This window comes from Accipiter gentilis, chromosome 9, assembly GCF_929443795.1.
Source record: "Accipiter gentilis chromosome 9, bAccGen1.1, whole genome shotgun sequence".
Lineage (NCBI taxonomy): Eukaryota > Metazoa > Chordata > Aves > Accipitriformes > Accipitridae > Astur > Astur gentilis.
The window spans coordinates 28,495,231-28,513,449 of record NC_064888.1 but is presented as its reverse complement, the minus strand read 5'-3'; the positions used below and the strand labels follow the sequence as shown (position 1 = coordinate 28,513,449).

Sequence of the window (18,219 nt, the reverse complement as noted above, 5' to 3'; positions counted from 1 at the left end):
AATTGCAAGCACAGGCACTGCCCTACACGCAGATGCATTTGTCCCAGCAGATGCGGGGCTGTGCTCGCCGCTCTGGCAGAGGGAATTGCTGCCTTCCTGGGAACAGGCTGCAAATTGCTCAGTGTTCCAGTGGAGACACAGCAAACCTGGCCATCGCTGCCCCATCCTGCACAGAAACTGCATCTCCTCATCCCTTCCAAAACTAGTATCACCTGACATTTTGCTCTATAGAACTTTGTTGCCTGATGTGTTGAAGCTGCTGGTTTATTGCTTTGGATCTCTACTATGTTTAAAATGTAGCTGGCTCTTACTTGTAATCATCCACCACTACAGCCACTACTTTGACTTCTTCCCACAATGACTGTAGTCCTCAGCCCCAATTTAGAACATTAGAGATAACTTATGTCAGTGTCCCAAACACAGCAGCAGAAACACTGATCACTCCTACTTCTCTGCCTTGTTTTTCTCATTGCCTGCACCAACATACTCCCCTTCCCTTCTAGGTGGATCTGGAAACAGGTGTAAGAAATCTAAAATTGAAAATAAAATAACAATTTGGGGAAAAAGAAAAAAAAAATCAAACTGTAGCTGGAATATTTCCTCAGCTCTCCTCTGCTTGTCAGGTGCAGCTGAAAGACAAATAGCAAGGCAGTAAAGTCTCCCTGGGCTAGACTTTGCAACTGGTCTAGCTGGGATATTACTCATGAGACCCACTGCTGAGGTAAACGCTCATCATGGGAACAGCCCATGTCAGTGCTTAGCACAGATGTGCGTTGATTGTGCCTGGAGAACACTTGCTTGGCCAAATTACACCGCAGCAAGTCAGGGCTTTCGCTCTCATATTCATCAGAACAAAAATTCACTCCAGCTCTCTCTGTTGCACTCTAATGGGTTCCTCCTCCCCACACCTCCCCCTGCAGAAGGGCTTTCAGCTGCTTTCTCCAGACATCATCACAGCTAAGAGCTAGTGCCAGAGTCCAGTAATAAGTGATATTCAGTGGTGCCAATCAGTGCCAGTGAAAGAAAACCTGCCTGGAAGCATCATTACTTCTTTAAATACACAGATAAAGAATAACAGTGTGGAAGGGCAGGCAGTGGAAGATTAAAAACCAACCAAGCAAAAAAAAAACCCCAAACCAAAACCCAACCCAGAATCTGCAGATTCACTGCAACATTCCCAGCCATGCACCTCATCGACACACCACATGCAGTCCATGTACATGGACAGTCACTCCAGTGGCTACTCCTACAGCATCAGTATGTACTTAGCACAGGGGGAGCTTCTGCAGTCTCGCCAGCCTTAACAGTTACATCAGTAAAACAAATTCAGCAGGGTCCCTGCCAGGCTTCCCATACCCCTCCCTCTCTCCAGAGGAGGGCAGGCAGGCAGGTAGAGACATGCCCAGACTCTTCCCATTTCAATCAGACCAGAGAAGCAGCTCCTGTGAGTCACGATTGTGACTACACTCTCCATTACCCAGCCTCTCGAACACTGTGGCTTTCAAGTTGCATGTTTCATGCCTGGCTAGAGTCATATTTACACTCCTACAGGACACGCTAAAAGTTATTGAGAGAAAAGGGAACACAGACTTACAACAACTTAACTTCTGGCTTGACAGAAGGTTTGGCAGCTCGGAGGGGTTCAGTGCACTCACATGGTTCCAACATTTACCAGGGAACAGATTTAGCATTCATTTATATCCACTGCTGTGAAGCACTTCAACATGGGCCGCCTGCTCACAAGTCCCTGCTCGGATCTGAGCTAGTGGAGCGGCACCTGCAATCACAGCTGGGATTCACCCAGGGAAAGCAAACCCAGCAACCAGCTGCCACTGCAGTAGGAATCAACAGACATTAAGGAAAAGAAAGAATTCAAGTCTCCTTCCTCATTTCCCTAAAGGTGAATGGACAACTCCTCAGTGACTAGAGGAAGAAGTTCAGCTGTTTAATTTGTTTTAAGTGAGCTCTTTCACTCTGAAGAATTCCTTCCCAACCTGATTTTCTGCAGAGCTGTGTTCCCGAACCTGCAGGCAGCCTGGGGCAGAGGAGCGTGAAGAGCTTGGATTCAATCCTGGCTCTGTGTAGCCAGGTTCTTACTGCCCAGCATACGCTACCGAGGCCAGGCCCTCCATGTGGTACAGCTCCTCCTCGCACATCTGCTACAAGAAATTCCACCACTGCCCAGCCCAAGCTGCTGTGCAATAGCAGTGCCTTTCTGCATCAACTACTCTGATATGCCTCCGCTATCCTTCCATCTCTCAAAATCCATCTTGTCCCTGGGGCATACTTTTAGGTAACTGGCCTCCTGGGTTACTGGGTAACAGCTGGAATTTCACTTTGCAAAGCTGCCACTCTGCAGGCATTTGTTCCTGGAGACAATAGGGGGCTGGAGCTTTTAAGCAGAGTCTCCCCCTTATGGACAATAGAACAGCGGCTTTGCCATCATTAGTTCACACACCAGCACGTCACAGCTGAGCCTTGGCAATGTTTTATTTTTACACTGTGTTTGCCTTGATTTTTGGGATATCAGCCAGTACCTTTAGGGAGGGGGAAGGGAGAGGTTAAAGCGGTTGGAAAAGACGTGATGTGCGGTGCTCTACTGAGATGTTCATATCGATCATGGAAAAAAAATAAAAACCTGGTGTTTGGTATTCATGAAGCACGAGTATCTTCAACGCATTTGTAAAACAAGGAAATAGTAAAGTGTCAGCTGAAAGACAAAACACTGCAGTTCCCCAACTAGCCTTTGATAGCGTGTACACTTAGACACTTCCACACCGCAGAGTCCCTCAGTGGTGCTGGCTGCCATTTGTCATACAAATTTCAGAGTGCTTTTGGAACACAATTCTCTGGGGACTGAGAGATGTCTGGAGAGATGTCACTTTAGCAACACTGCCTCCTCTGACAGATGCACAGTTCAGCAGTCAACTGGCAAGAGGAGACTGTCACTGGACAAGGCAAGGATGCTGAACAGGCAGAAGGTGAAACAATGGTTCAGGAATGAAAAATCTGGCTCCCAGTGGCTTCTCTTGAGGTTAAGCTTAGTGCTCCGAGGCAGACCACAAGCGATCTCCACGTTCTTTATTACTTGATCCTGTGGTGAGTCATTTACACACTAGCCATGCCAGTGCTCTCAGAAGAACACACATCTCTCATCACTTCTTCATGCAGCTCTTCAGAGAGCAAACTACCTAGACCCCATGATGCCAGAAGCCATGTAGAGGCACATATAAATGAACCTCTATTTTCCTCAGGATGAACAACCTAGGACACTTGCATTTATGTATTTATGCATTCATTGCATATTTATTGCATTTATTTATTTCTTTAGGAAGAAGGGAATGATTGCAGGAAAAATATAAAGTGTTCCACCCTGATTTAGGAACCTGAGTGCCAATGAATCATTTATTTGTACTAGCTGCATTAAAGTAAAAGCAGGTCCCACTGTAACAGGTATTGTACAAATACAGAATGGCAGAAAGCCTCTGTCCCAGAGAGCTAATGATCTCAAATGCAAGAGAACAGGGAATGCTCAGAAAAGTGCAGTGGCAACAGAAAAATATAACAGTGCTGTTACTTACTGAGTGTAATGGAAGACTTCAGTTAGAGATAAACCAAGGATAGAAAAAAAAACACAGAAAAAAATACTGAAGGAAGCAGCACAGAGAAGGGAAAAAGGAGACAGAAGGGTAGATAGGATCAAGAAAAACAGGGGTGAAAAGACTACAGGACAGAGATGATGAGAGCAACAGCAACTGATCCCTGGGCACTCTGTCCTCTGCATACTGGAAAGCTCTGACTGGTGGAAAGTTTCTGCTTTGGCTGTTCTTGAGGCTGCAACAATTGGCCAGTCTTGAAGTGACTGTTAACAGCCCTTTGTCCCCTCAAAAACACATGGACTGGAAGCTCAGAGTAAAACAACTTCTGAAGATGCAGAGTTTGCTGACAGGAAAGGGCTCCTGTGAAAACAGATATGGCATGCATGAAAGCAAAGATTTAATTGATTCCTCAATTTAATTTGCCACTAGTTGTAACATCAGATGTGAGAAGTGAAATGCATCAGCAACACTAAGCTACCGATCCCTTAATTGCTAGCATCTTCCAGCACATGTGCACCCACCGTGGCAAGGAACACCTCCCTGCCCGCCTTAACCTCACAACAAGCTGGTCTGGGTCCAGTGTGCAGGGAAGCAAAATCACTATGCTCAGGCAGGCAGCACTTCTTCAGCACGTTTTCTCTGACCTCCAAACTCTCCACATCAAGTTACTGCAGATGAGCTGTCTAATACCCACTCCTGCTTGACAGCAGCTACATTTCCAGAGTCCCGTAAGACAACACTGTCCTCTTGTCCTGAGTAGTGAAATTAAGCACTCTGGAGGTGCTGAAAGTAGGCTAAGGGAAGAACAGAAAGGTTGCAAAGCTTATTATAGAGATGGGAATGCTGAGCCATCATTCACTGCATGAGCCTGGTCTTTGCACCTACTTTGCAGGTCCAGTATGCAGTACCTGGCGTAAAACATTCTTTGTACGCTCAAACATTTCTTGTACAATAAAAGCAGCACTGCAAGCTCACTTCTTCCTACATCCTGTTACAGTGCAACAGAGAAGCTGTAACACCCGGCTGGTATTCACCCCTTTGTGGGAAATCAAGGGTGACTTTATACCCACTACACACATTCATCTTCTCAACTGAATGCTCATGCCAGCATAGCACACTGAGCAGCAGCGAGTGCATCTCTGTCTTCATGTAAAGCCAAATGCATGGCAAAGGCAGCCCGTTCACTTTCCCTCTGCAATAAAAACTGAGAGTATGTGAGATGGACAAATACTCCAGCATGCACTAAGCTTGCAGTACCATGATGAAAGTTAGGAACAGGCAGAAGCAGGAAAGGGCAGTTGTCTTTTACCACATTCCACTTTATAAAGCTGCTTTATTACAAAAGGGAGACCTGAGATACAGTGGTTTTTGTTCAGGAACAGGAATGAGTAAGTGACCAGTTTCTCTCTGAGTTGCTACAGCAGTTCCCTCTCCCTCTCACATGCCTTAGCTTCTCCCTTTATAAAACGGGAATAAAAACAATCACTTCCACAAAGTGTTTTAAACCATTAAGGTGAAAAGAGCTCAGAGTGTTTTACTATGTGGTATGTTGGAAACTGCTCAAGCACAAGGCAGCAAGTAAATTACATATAATACAGATAGCACAATGAACACAAACTACCTATCCTCTTCCCCTGTCCGTGCCATCGCAATCATGGTTGCTGGAGACCTGCACAAAACTCCCAACCACAAGCCAGCCTTCCTGCAGCAAGCTGTGTCTCAGCAAGCTGCTGTTTGGGGCAAGGATCCTGCTGGCATTGCTCTCTTACACACTCCCAGCACTCAAGACAATAAAACCCCATCTGTTCAGTGCCTGCAACAATTAGATTGAGTTACTCCATATGTATAGCCCCACCAGGCAGGAGGTGAGAGGGTTTAGATTATTTTAACACATGTCCACGAGGCATTGCTGTAAAGTACACATACCTACCATATCTAAGCTGTGTGCATCAATTAAAAGCAAGCAAACCCCCTGGAATGGTGCACTAAATTCTTCCTTCTACTGTGGTTTAACTCCAGTCTGTTAAATTTCTTCTGCTCCTACACTTTAATGAGTACTGACATTAAGCTGAAAGTCCAGAACTCACAGGGGGAGGCATCTTCCAGACACAATAATAAACTGCAGGGGAGAATCCAAGACAAAAGGATATTTTACTCAAAAGCATTTGCTTTACTACTCACCAAAAATATCCGAGTCAGCACTGCTGCAATTTCACAAAAGGAATAAGACTGCTACACCTGTTCAATTCTGCCATACTGAAACCTATTGATTGTGATGACAAGCTCTATGGCAGAGGGAGATACATAGTCTATTTATTTAATAAGAAGGGGACAAAAGAGTGCACGCGTGCCAGCTGAGCTCTCGCAATTCGCACCATTGTTTCACCAAGCCCTATTCTGCAAGGGCAGAAGCAGAGGATGTGCTTTCTGACCTACTATGCAGCTCCGCAGTGCATCTTTCCACTTCACTGTTTGCTGGATACTAACCTGATATCATCATGGCTTGCAGGATATGCTGATTTTCTCTTCTTACAGTTCATGTCCATACATTTAAGCCAAGCAAACCAAATACCTCCACCCTCACACCTAAATGACTTCTATTTGGCTTCTTAACTAAGGAAGCCCTCATGGCTGAGCAGTTAACTCTTTGGGGACAGCTGTAAGACCTCACTGGAGACTACAACTCAGGGATTTATCCACTCGCATATTTTCATGCGGCCACGGCATCACTGGAAACTAGTCTAGGTGCATTTCTGTTCCCTTTTTTTAATAAGTAGGCATCAAAATTCTTAAGTATACATAACCAATGGCACCGCTAGTTTAACTGACATGAATGACAAGGTAGAAAATGTTGCCTAGGCTTTGGGAGTGAAAATATCTATTCAAGCACAGGGCACCAACCTCATCTGCATTCCCGCTCTTCTACCAATCTGTCATCAACTGTTCCACAACAAAGCTATGACTTGATAAAGAATAAATTTCTCCTCCTGATGATGTAATTTATGAGAGATGAAATGACACATTTAATGGCACATTTCATTGCTCTGAAAAACCTGGCTACTAGTGGTGAGAGTTTATTTTTACCAAAGTAAAAGCATTAAAAAGCCAACCCTCCATTACACCTCAAATCTAGAGAGCAGCAGTTAACGAATACCTGCTCACCTCTAACTACAAACAGAATTGGTGCTGTTTGACAGAATATGGAAACATCACAGATATAAAGCCTACCCTCTGGGCTTGGGCTGCTGGGGACTAAAACCTGCAACTCAGTCTAGCATGTTCAAGATGTGAGAGCTGACCATGATATGCCAGCATACAGGATTTTAGGCACAATGTCTATGCTTCCACAGCTGTATTAGCAATTTTGAAGTTTCAACCAACTTCTAAAATGAGAAGCCCTCCTTACAAGGTTTCTTAATACACGCTTTTAGAAGGTACCTACTGTCTTAGGGCCATGGTTCCACCTCAATATCTGCACAGACCCATAACAAACATATTAACATGGAAGGATCTTTTCCAAAGAGTCTAAAAAACCTTTTCTGCAGCATGGTCCCCAGTCCTCTTACCTCATATATATTCATTTGTCCAGACAAAGTTCTTCAGCTGTGCCAAACAAGCAGAAAATATAGTCCACAGACCGAACAGGCTGTTGATCTTTTAGTATCTAAGCGCCCTTTGATGTAAACAGCACAATATTCTCTAGTAGCCAGGTGTTTTAGAGCCACAAAATGTGTCATAAAACACTGCCTCAACACCAAATACAGCCCTTTAGCTACAACTACTTTTAACTCCCTCATGTACAGGGCAACCTGCTCTCCAAAACAAACAACAAGGTATGAACAAACAGCTAATCCAGAAGGTGGGAAAAAAAACCCCAAACAAGGGGGGTAGGAGGGAAGGCATTTGACAATGGTTTACCAGACAGGTTTGCAGAGCCACCCTCTCTGGTTAGGACCTGAAGTAAAGAACTTTTGGCAGATACTTATTCTCTGCAAGCACTATAAGAGGTCAGCATCTACCCATTGCTTCATAATTCACATTACAGACTGCCATCCAAGCCTCCTGAGACCCAAGACATTGCAAAACTTCAAACAGGATAAAAACCTGAAATATTTTAAATTACTTTTATGCCCATTAGTATCTTAGTATTTTATCACAGGATGTTTAACTTTACGGAAAGCAGAAAGTCTAGCTTATTGGATGTTGCATTTAGTGCAGAATGCCATATGGACTGCACGTACCAGCTTCTAAACATACCAAGCAAAGAGTGAAATTTAAAAAGTTTATAAACCATCCCACTGGGACATTTTAAAGCTGTCTGAGAAAAGCAAGGAGTATGGCTGCTAGTCTAATTAACTTAATAACACTTGCCATCAACCCCATATTATCTAGAGTGTGCAGAAATGACTCTTATTACCCCATTTTGTCAGGTGCAAGCCAGCAGGTATTGCATGAGGCCCTGAACACCCTGTTTGCACACTGTGGCAGCAAGACAGAAACCTCTCTCTTTAGGTCACATAACACAACCTTATTCTACCAACTCACAGTAAAAACTGTGCCTGTGACAAAAGTCCCAGAGGGAAAGGAAGGCACTGAAGCATCAGCATTTGTCTGGATTGAGCGAGTAAAGGGTTAGAACAATACAATCTAGTCGTGAAGTAGCTGGATATTAAATGACACTAAGAGAGAGGGGGGAAGGAACATTGCCTAAGCAAGAAACAACTACAGTCAAACCTACTTCGCAAAGGAAATGAAGTTGAGTCCCACAATGATGTTTAATTAACTTAATTACACCAACTGCCAGCTACAGCTATACCTGCACAGCCATGTAAATCTGAAGGATTCACAATCTTCACCTTTCAGACACTACGAGCTACCATGCCAACCAAAACCCATTATTTACAGTCCAATCCTCTCAAAACACAAGATGCTGCAAACCTCACGATATTTTCTCATATGCAAATGAGAATCACATTTGTTGATAAATGCCTGCTGGAAATGACTAAAGCAATGCCTTGCCTTCCAAAATCCAGGACCAAGACTAAAGCATGGACTCTGATGACACCCCACACACGCCGAGTGAATACCACATCCTCAATAAAGGTGTCATCACACATCATTTGGACAAGGTGAAGTTGGTTTTCAATGTCAAGGAAAGCTGTAGAGCCAAACAGCATTTCAGCTGAATGAATGGTACTCATGATATTTATTTCATGTCTGAAACACTGGAGGATCTGTAGTTTATCTACTTTCTATTGGGATCTCTACTTTCAGTATCTAAGGGGTGATGATCAGAAGCAAGAGATTTATTGAACAAGTTATCAGCTAAGTTACTGAAAACAGGCAGGTATTAAATCCATTGTGACTGCAGAGTAAAACGCTATACTTCAAGCTAGCCTGTGTGCACACACTCATAGTTCATCAGACAACAGTGAGGACAAAAGGAGAACTGGGGGTCAACTCATCACAGCCTGACTGACAAGTGGCAACTTTTTTAATCACCTGCCTACACCAAGGATTTTCAGAATCACTTCAATGGTGTTGGTTTTTTTTAGTTTTTACTTTTATTTTGCACATCCTTACCCTGCACCAAATTTCAGTCAGATATTGACAAAACCCACACAGCTGAATTGGCTGTTGAAGGACAAATCTTTGGGGACAGACTTTCCCATGTCATGCAGAGGAGGAGAAAGTTATTTTCTTTTCAAATACCCACAGTGCCCTCTTGCCCACCATCATACCCGTCATACACCTGTGCTCACCTCCCCCTCAAAGCTTTGGTTTTGTAATTTATACCTACATTTATTTTTTCTGCTCTGTTCTCAGTATGGGTGTTACTGAAAGCAAGGCCAGTGAAGTGCATTTTCTAATTCAAAAGTATGGTTCTGCAATTTAAGAAAGAGTGGAGCACCAAACATTTCAAAGTTTATTGCTGATGTTTTCCTATCAAGCAAGTCAAAGAATAAGCCCAACTCCTACTGCATTCTGTTACTGATATGTCTTTTATGCTTTTATGCTTTAAAGTGTTTTTCAAGGCTCTTACAAAAACATAACACAAAAAAGCCACGTGTTTTTTAATCAGTTACATGTGATATAAAACAGGTGGCAGAGGATCTGCAAGCAGTAAGGACGTCTGAACTTTTCTCTGTGAAAAGAGAGTTAAAGGTTTGCCTCTGCTTTTTCCTTATAATAGCTAATACACAACTACACACTGGAGAGGTACATTGGTTCTAACAGGGCAGTAGCTTTGGACAATTCAAGCTAACTTCTTTGTGAAGCTTAAGCTGCACAATTCTTAAACCAGCACCTCCAATTAAACCTTCCAGACCTTGAGCCAACCTCCGAGTTGTGCAACCCAGACTGTGTTTTATCACCTCCTTTCCCTTTTTCTTTTAAGACAAAGCATCTATGTATTCAGTTGTCGCTGACAAGGTTTGTAGACACTCAGCAGATGGGGAAGACTGCACAACTTCCCAGGTTCAGCAAACAAAACTGTGGCCACATTAAAAAATGTTACCCACAATCAAACGAAAATGCAGGAAAAAACAAGCAAACAATGTCAGGAGCCAAATGTGCTCTTCCTATTTGCAAAATAACTAATACCAAAAAGGAAGTTGCCACACTGAGTTGCATTAATTCCTATAAACTCTATGTGATTCAGAATTGCTTTAGTGAATACCAAAAAGGTTCCAAGCATTAAAAAGCCACTGAAATCTTGAATTCTCATTTTACTATTACACTTGCATTGGCCAAAAATCCAGTGCTGACTACTTGTGTTAAGATACTTGATTTTTCCTCAGTTCCCTTTAGCTCTTCCATTCAAAGACTGAAGGCAACACTTCCTTCCTGGTCCACTCACTGCAGCAGGCAGATTCCTCTTCCTGCTGCACCGCACCACGCTTCTGTCTGCGTGCAAGGGGCCAGGATCTTTTCCCTGGTGTTGCTTCTTCTGAACCAGTGTTAACAATATCATCTCAGCACTAGAAACGTTTGAGATAACAGTGCTGCCATACACTACGAAGAGAAAGCTGCTCAATTTAATCATTTTGGGAAATATGGAAGAACAAGTATATCTTACAAAAGAGGCATTCAGCACACACACAGGTCACTATTACAAAGTTTTACACTGCCAATAATTACTGCACGTTTCTGTGAGTGATACGGCAGATCTCCCACATTTAAAGAGGAAAAAAATTTGCATGGCTTCTATTACCTTGGCTAGCATTCATTCTGAGCATATGCATAATTACTTGCTATTGATAGGCACATACTTAAAAATTTCTGACAATTTAAGCCAGCTCAAACACTGCTCTAGCCTAACTGATACAGCATTTATTGCCAGGTAAAACACTGTAAAAATCTTGCTCCAAAAATACTAGTCAAACTTGCAACAGAAAATCTGTTAGTGCAACATAAAGCAATCAGGCTGCTTATTGTTCACCTACCAAACCCTGTTCTCCCTTCACCCATACTGCACTTAAGTCATCATTTTCCTGACTATATTTAAAAAGCATTCTTCACCACCAGCCCTCTAGTGCTGTGTAAGTTAGCTTGCATGGCAAAATTTCCTTGTCTCTGTCAAGATTCCTAAAGGAATTAAACCATGCAAGTCATTAAAGAATTTTGATTATTATATTAAGTAACAGGTCAGATGATTACAGAACCTATTCAGTATTAAAGGGATTAACTGCTGCTTTAACAGCCAACACGTGCTAGCTGAGCAACACAGCAAAAGTGATACGGACTGTGGCATTTGATGCTAATGAGCAACGACACTTACCAGTTTGAGAGAGCCAAGGCGTGGCAACACGCTTGCTATATGAAGAGAAAACTGCATAAATCCCTCTCCGGGAAAAAAAAAAAAAAAAAAAAAAAAAAAACAACAACAAAAAGCAAAAAAGGAGGAAAAAAACCCCAGACCAAACCTGAATGCTATCTAAAGGGCAGAACTATATTTGGCTTCACAGACAAACTACATTGTGATACTCAACAGGAAAGACGATCAAAATTAGAACAGAGTTGAAGATCCCTTTCTTATAAAGGATTTCAACTTTAGAAGTCTGGCTATGGTTCAAATTCCAAATGAAACTGTATGATCTTTAACCTCTCCATTAAAATTTCATATTTATCCTTAATTTAAATTGATCAAAAACTTGTTTGGACAAAATTCAGTATTTCAGTTCAACTTTGAAATACAAGATTTGGGAGAAAAATTGTGATACATCAAATTTTCATGTTGAAAGCATCCAACTATTAAAAAAATTGAGGTAAGGACTAATTTCAAAACAAGAATTGGCAAATACTGAAGTGTGTTTTGTTTTCAGCCTTCCACTGGAAAACGGCTATATCCAAGTTCTTTCCAAGCTATCTCTAAAATAAACCCAGTAGCTCCAGCACAGAGTATTTCATTGCACAGTGCATGTATCCATACAGCAGACACACTAGATGCTCAGGACTAACTGTTCGTTTCCCCTTTCTAGCAGGGCTCCTCTTGCCACAGAGCAGGAAGCTCAGTTCAGGATCTACGGATCTCTAAGCGTTCAGATGCTGCATCTCTGCATGGGAGGAGACATAAAACTGCTTTGTACAAAATTCACTGCAAGATAAATGTGGCCATAGGCCCCTGGCAGGAGGCCGGAGGTGCTGACAGCAGGACAAAGTTTGGGGCGTATTATCCTAGGCTGGCAAGCCTGTTCATCGCTCAGCGTGTTCACCATTCTGCCTTAATGGGAGCCAATGTGCTTTCCCTGACCTTTACTTCCCACAATTCTCAGAAAGCCTGAAAAATTAATATTCAGGCGACTTCTAAAGCTTCATTCTGCATAGTGATGAACAGGGAGAGCCAGCAGAGAAACAAAGAACCTCTCACCTCAAGGCAAGTAGCACAGGAGAGCAGGAGCAAACAGAGTGCTTAACCTCCTGAATACCAATGGCAAAGCTGAGTGTCAACAAACCTTAATGACGTACTGCCCCAAAACACCTCTGCCATTATTCAACGGGCAGAATTAAGAGGCAGCATGAAAAGAGCAAAGACCAGCCTGCAGATTCTCTGCAGCTACATGTTGGGACAGCTAATGAAAGCTCCAAAACGCGCTGTTACTGGGCTTTCTTAAATCCTCCCTCAGACCACCTCTTCATGACCCAGTAATAGAACCACATCAAGTATTGACTGCCTTTCCTGTTTCCTTAAATGGTTTTTAACATATCATCAATCATACCATCACTTTTAAGAGTTTTTAGCCATTTCAGGGAAACTGTAGCCAGACAGCTGCTAAAAGGTCACGTTCTCTTCCAGCTCTAGCAGGAGTTCGGATTCACCACAGCCTGCTCGGCTGGGGCAGAGTTCAGCACAGTTTACTTTTTCCTGATGGTGGGCATCGTTAAGATTCAGTTCCTGCCCTTCCTTTACACGTGAAGCGTTGCTATAGGAAGTGCCAGTCGTGTTCCAATTACAGAGCGCCTGCATGCATGGAGGCCTCTTAGGAGTGCCGGGCTGCAGACCCTGAATCTGGTAAGCAGGACCTCTTGTGTCAAAGGGTGTCTTGACATCCTGACCTAAAGACTCAAGCATCCTCAAGATCACAGTGTTTAAGAACACCAACACCACAATAACACTCTATATGTATGCACTTTTGGGGAGGAAAAAAAAAAAAAAAAAAAGAAAAAAAAGAGAGAGAGACTTTGCTGAAATAAACAGCAAATTTAACCCTTCTCTGGGTTTGAGGCCAATTCCCAGCATTATTTACTGCTCCTGTCCATTAATTCCATGACTAAACATGGAAGGCTGAGCGAAACTCATTCAGTAAAAACTTATTTTTTAAGTAAGAAATAGACTTTAAAAAAATAGACTCTCTGAAGTCTCTGAAACACTCTAGGGTTTTTTTGCTATTACAATTTAGTATAAAACTCTTGCCGTTCTGAAACACAATGGGCAAAATCCCTGCTCCCATATAAAAACTGAAACATGTATGGCTGAAAATATAAATTACAAACATAATATTTTTACCAGGAGGTTAAGCTAGTGAGTGATTTTTCCACGCTTCCTTGCAGCACAGCTCCTCCATCCCGGCCCATACTCACTGAGCATAGCCATCGTGGTGACTGCAAACTGCAGAAAAAATGAAAAGCTTGCAGGCCACTGACATCTTTGTGAATCTCGCCTCTGTGTTGTGGTCTTAAAAGCAACAACTCCTCAAAATAAGTCTCAGGACAGCCCTTCTGTTTAATTGCTGCACAGATAAGTTTCAGTAGGTCTAAGGCTGACATACAGGAGGAGAACTCTCTCAATGCAAAAATACAAGCCTGAAGCACAGGAATCCAGAGTGAATTCATTACGTTTTAAAAGCAAAATGAGATCTTTGATCCAGTATTTAACTGATTCACAAAACAAGTCAGTAGATCACCTTATCTGAACTTCTGTATATCACAGACTGTTGCATTTTTCAACGTTATCCTTGCACTATGCAGTCTTATGTCAGTAGCTAGCTAGAGCATCTCTCACAAAGGTATTCTTTTCAGATACGAAGTGAAGAAAACCGATCCCTTCTGTCATTTACTACAGTGGTTAATTACCTATTAAAAAATAGATACCTAATTCGGAGTTTCAATTTGGTTTCAGTGTCTAGCCTTACGTTCCTTTTCTGTTTTGGCATTTTATCTTCTCAAAAGTGCTCAAACACTCTGAAGAACATACCTCAGGTTTTGTTTTAAAGAGATTAAGATACTGAAATCTTGAAAGCATTTTTACTAGCCTCTCATATATGAGGCTTCTCTGTCCTTTCTCCAGTTTTTCAATGTACTTTTTGAAACAGACACCAGACAAAATTACAAAATGTATATGATCATAAAATCGCTTTCCTGCTCCTGCTAATATTTCAAGGGTCAAATAAACCTTTTTAGCTCTACATTTCACGAGAGACCTAGACTAAAGCTGCCAGTCAATGCTTCTTGAGTCACTGCTTTTCAAGATACAGCCCCCTTTTGCAGACTGGCACTTGCTTTTTCATGAACTGCACTGCCTGACAGGTTAAAAAGCAATTCAGATCACACTGCCTCATCTACTTCATGATTTAACCTTCTGCCAGTCTTCCAGTAACTTGCAAAATTTATCAGAAATTCTTATGTCCTTTCTGATCACTGAAAAACTTACCACGTAGCACTATTTTCATACTTGTCACCTAAGGAAGTACACCCTTGACATCCTTGCCTTCTGGGGATGCTCCATGACACAAGTGCTTTGTCACATCACTTATTCTCAGAATCTACAGCATTGTTATTGATGCACACTACTAGCTCCAAAAGAAACACTATGAGTTTTACATGTCTATACAGCTTTGGTAATCTCTGCTATAAAACTAACATACAAAGGTTCTTAAATACCTCTTCTCTCTAATGTCACAAGTTGTCCAGTTGTGCAGATGAGCTATAATGTATGCATGTCAGCAAACAATACTTGGAGAACCAACAGGGAAAATTTAAAGCCAAGTCTGCCCAGCAGCAAGCTCAACAACTTTTGAAGTCTCCCCCTGCGCTGACGTTCAAGAGCTCTCTAAGTTACCCTGGGCACCTGGAGTTCCTTTGGTAATGAATACTGACATACGACCCCAAATTCCTAAAAACTCTCTGCTGATGGGCAACGTGGTTCATATGGTCTGTCTGTTTTAGCCAAGACAAAGTGCTTGATGCTAAACGACTTGAAGCAGAACTACTGAGTTCTGAAATTGTCTTATAGCTGTAGTCTGCAATGTGCTATTTGATCACATCAGCAGTTTTGGGGCCATCAAGTGCAGAAAAGCGACAGGAAGACAAGTCTCAGCTCTGAAAATAGGCTGTATCTATGTTTCCCCTTCAATTAACAATACTAATAGCATGTAAACACATTCTTCATCTTGCAACTGTGGTAACTAACATCAAGTAACTGCCAGGGAAACATTGATTAGAATGAATTTATGAGCATACAAATACCTTCTCTCTCCTCTGCAGGAACCACTGTCCATCAGTTGATTTCTCCAATGCAGAGAAGAACCCAAGCTGCCATGACCACAGACCACTTTGAAGAAAAAAATCAGCCTTGATATGCTGGATATTTCTAACAGACCAATCTAACAAATACCACATCCCTCTACCTTTTTGCTTTCTTTACACATCACTGACATAAAATAGAGCAAAAATCCAATTAAATTTCTAAAAACAGGTCACCTCTAAAACTCCCATATACTTTCTACAAGACTGCCAAGGAGTTCTCATACAATCTGGACCTAGTCCAACCTGAAATACATTTTGGTGCCCTAAAGCCCATGGAATCTCAAAAGGACAAATTATTCATCAATGTCCCCTACTAAAACGCATTCTGCAATGTTGCTAGCACAAAATGGCTGTTTGCTATGAGCCGGCAAAATGATTTATTTAGTATATATACATACAGCCTCTGAAGCACTGCAGTCCTTCTGACAAAGAGGCATACAAATGTGAGGATTATGCAGATAAATCACAGGCGCAGGACTGGATTTTACTGTACTTCCACTATGTGTATATATATGATTTACAACTAGTTTCAGATGAAGTTTTGTAATATTCTAACATTAAAAGCTCTTGTTTTATAAAGTTGATTACCACTTTCAAATACCTATCTTCCTACCCCTGTGTATTGACTAATACATTAAGCTAGAATAAGACAATATACTTTTTGCTTCACAGCTATTGAGAAACTCCTAACCATGATTAGATTAGCTCAGTTCAACCCAGACCAAAATGATTTCTGGGATGTTCCTACAGCACATTTCATCTAGTACATCTACATTATTTATGGCATTTACACAAGGAGGATTGAAGGCTCTTATAAACTAAGACACAAATCAATACAAGCTCTTAGCAGATGGGGCCTTAGTAGGGTTCCACAGCAGCATCGTTCCACACCAAGCAAACTCCTTCAGCTGAATAACTGGTAACGCAGAAGGAAAGGTCTGCTTAGAACGGCAAGAATTAGAGGCACCCTCGGCACCCAGCCTTTCAATGAGTACTGTACCCGCCTCATTTAGAGGCTAAACAGTCAGGGCTAGGTTTGCATGCAATAGGTAACTTAAACCGCTTCGCAACACCAGACTGCAAGCAATATGATAGCTCTGTTTCACTTCCTTCCCCAAGCTAAGATAAAAAGGCTGTAACACAGATGGCTTTCCCTGTCAGAGGCACCATGGACTGGGGAAGAAACGGATGGGCGGCAAATTCAGTTTGGCACTCAGTCAGGTCAGCAGTGTACTCCAAAGGAGATGCTTCTCAGCCTCCGCTGTGTTGGTGCTTGTTGTAGGCAGCACAGACAGAGGGGCAGAACTGGCCTGCGAGACCAGCACTGAGCAGGAGAACCAGCTGGAGCCACAAAGCCTTAGTTCCTCAGTGAGGGAAAGACCCTCCCCACCTCCAGACAGACACAGCCCACAGCTGGGCCAACGTGGGACGGCAGGCGACAGCAAGATATGTGGCTTCACATCTGCCTGTTTCCAGATAGTGCTCTTTAATTCACCTTGGCTGGTCTTCACAGATAAATGCTCTTCTCAAAGAACGGATCGTTATTTGAGGCACTTACAGCAGAGATCTCCCACCCTGATCCGTTTGTTTTCCTAACCCATCTAACTTGTGCACTGAGAATTGACGACGGGGGTTTTTTTGGATTTAGTGAAATCGAAGTTCATCTTCAGAGATTTTGGCAAAAGAACCTTTTAAACATCTATTTATAGAGCAGTGTATGGGGATCTGCAGTAGCCAGAAGGAAAAAGGAATGAATGATAAATTATCCAACATGAACTTCCTTTAGAACAGTAACCTGCAACAGAAAAAACGGATTATGTCCCTGTTCAATTCCTTGCTCTACAAAGGCTCAGTAAAAGGATTTGTCCCCTTAACCAAATAAAAAAAAAACCCTAGGGTCTTTAATTTTTTATTTTTTTAAATCAAAGAAGTCTCAGAAGGTCCCACCAACTCGGTCGTCTTCAGCTGACAAACAACAGGCTACTAAATTTATGAAGACCTTTCTTCCCAACCGTTATATTTGAATTGGGGCTAGCAAGCAAGGAAAAAAAAAGACAAAAAATCCTGTTAGACTTAATTAAAATCATGCCTTGCTCAGCTGGCACAGGTTTTACTTTCATGAGATTTATGAGTTCATGATCCTGACAGCTCTCCATGAGTTCTTTCTGGAGGAAAAAGGGCCAGTGAAAAAAATGACTGAAATTCTAAAGTAAGATCACGAGGGAAGAAAAACCTTCCATGGTTAATCATTCCACTCTTCTCTCCACCAGTGCTCCAGAAAATTACACACTTCTCTGCTACTCCCAGAAAAGAGCAAAAGGCTGCTAGACAGGAGACCAGCTCATAGTAAAGTATAGTCGTCTTCCTCAGACATCTCTCTTCTAAATTATCAAGGACAATATTTCCCCTGCACACACAAGCAGCAGCAGAAAGCCACAGAACGGCTTGGAGGCCTTCTCTTCTGTATGCAAAGCTGATGCGGGTCAAAATGTTGGTAAGAGACTCCTTCATATATAACAATGAACCCTTACAGACACCTAACATGGGATTCCAGCCTTCTCAGCTTGAAAGTAGTGACAGCCTTAAACCACATACA

The 18,219-nt window shown here is 42.3% G+C and overlaps 1 protein-coding gene across 7 annotated transcripts in view; it reads right to left on the bottom strand.

Moving 5' to 3' along the window:
- Positions 1-18,219, bottom strand: part of ARMH3 (armadillo like helical domain containing 3) — a 130,760-nt gene that overhangs the window by 34,915 nt on the left and 77,626 nt on the right. The gene's annotated exons all lie outside the window — the stretch shown is intronic.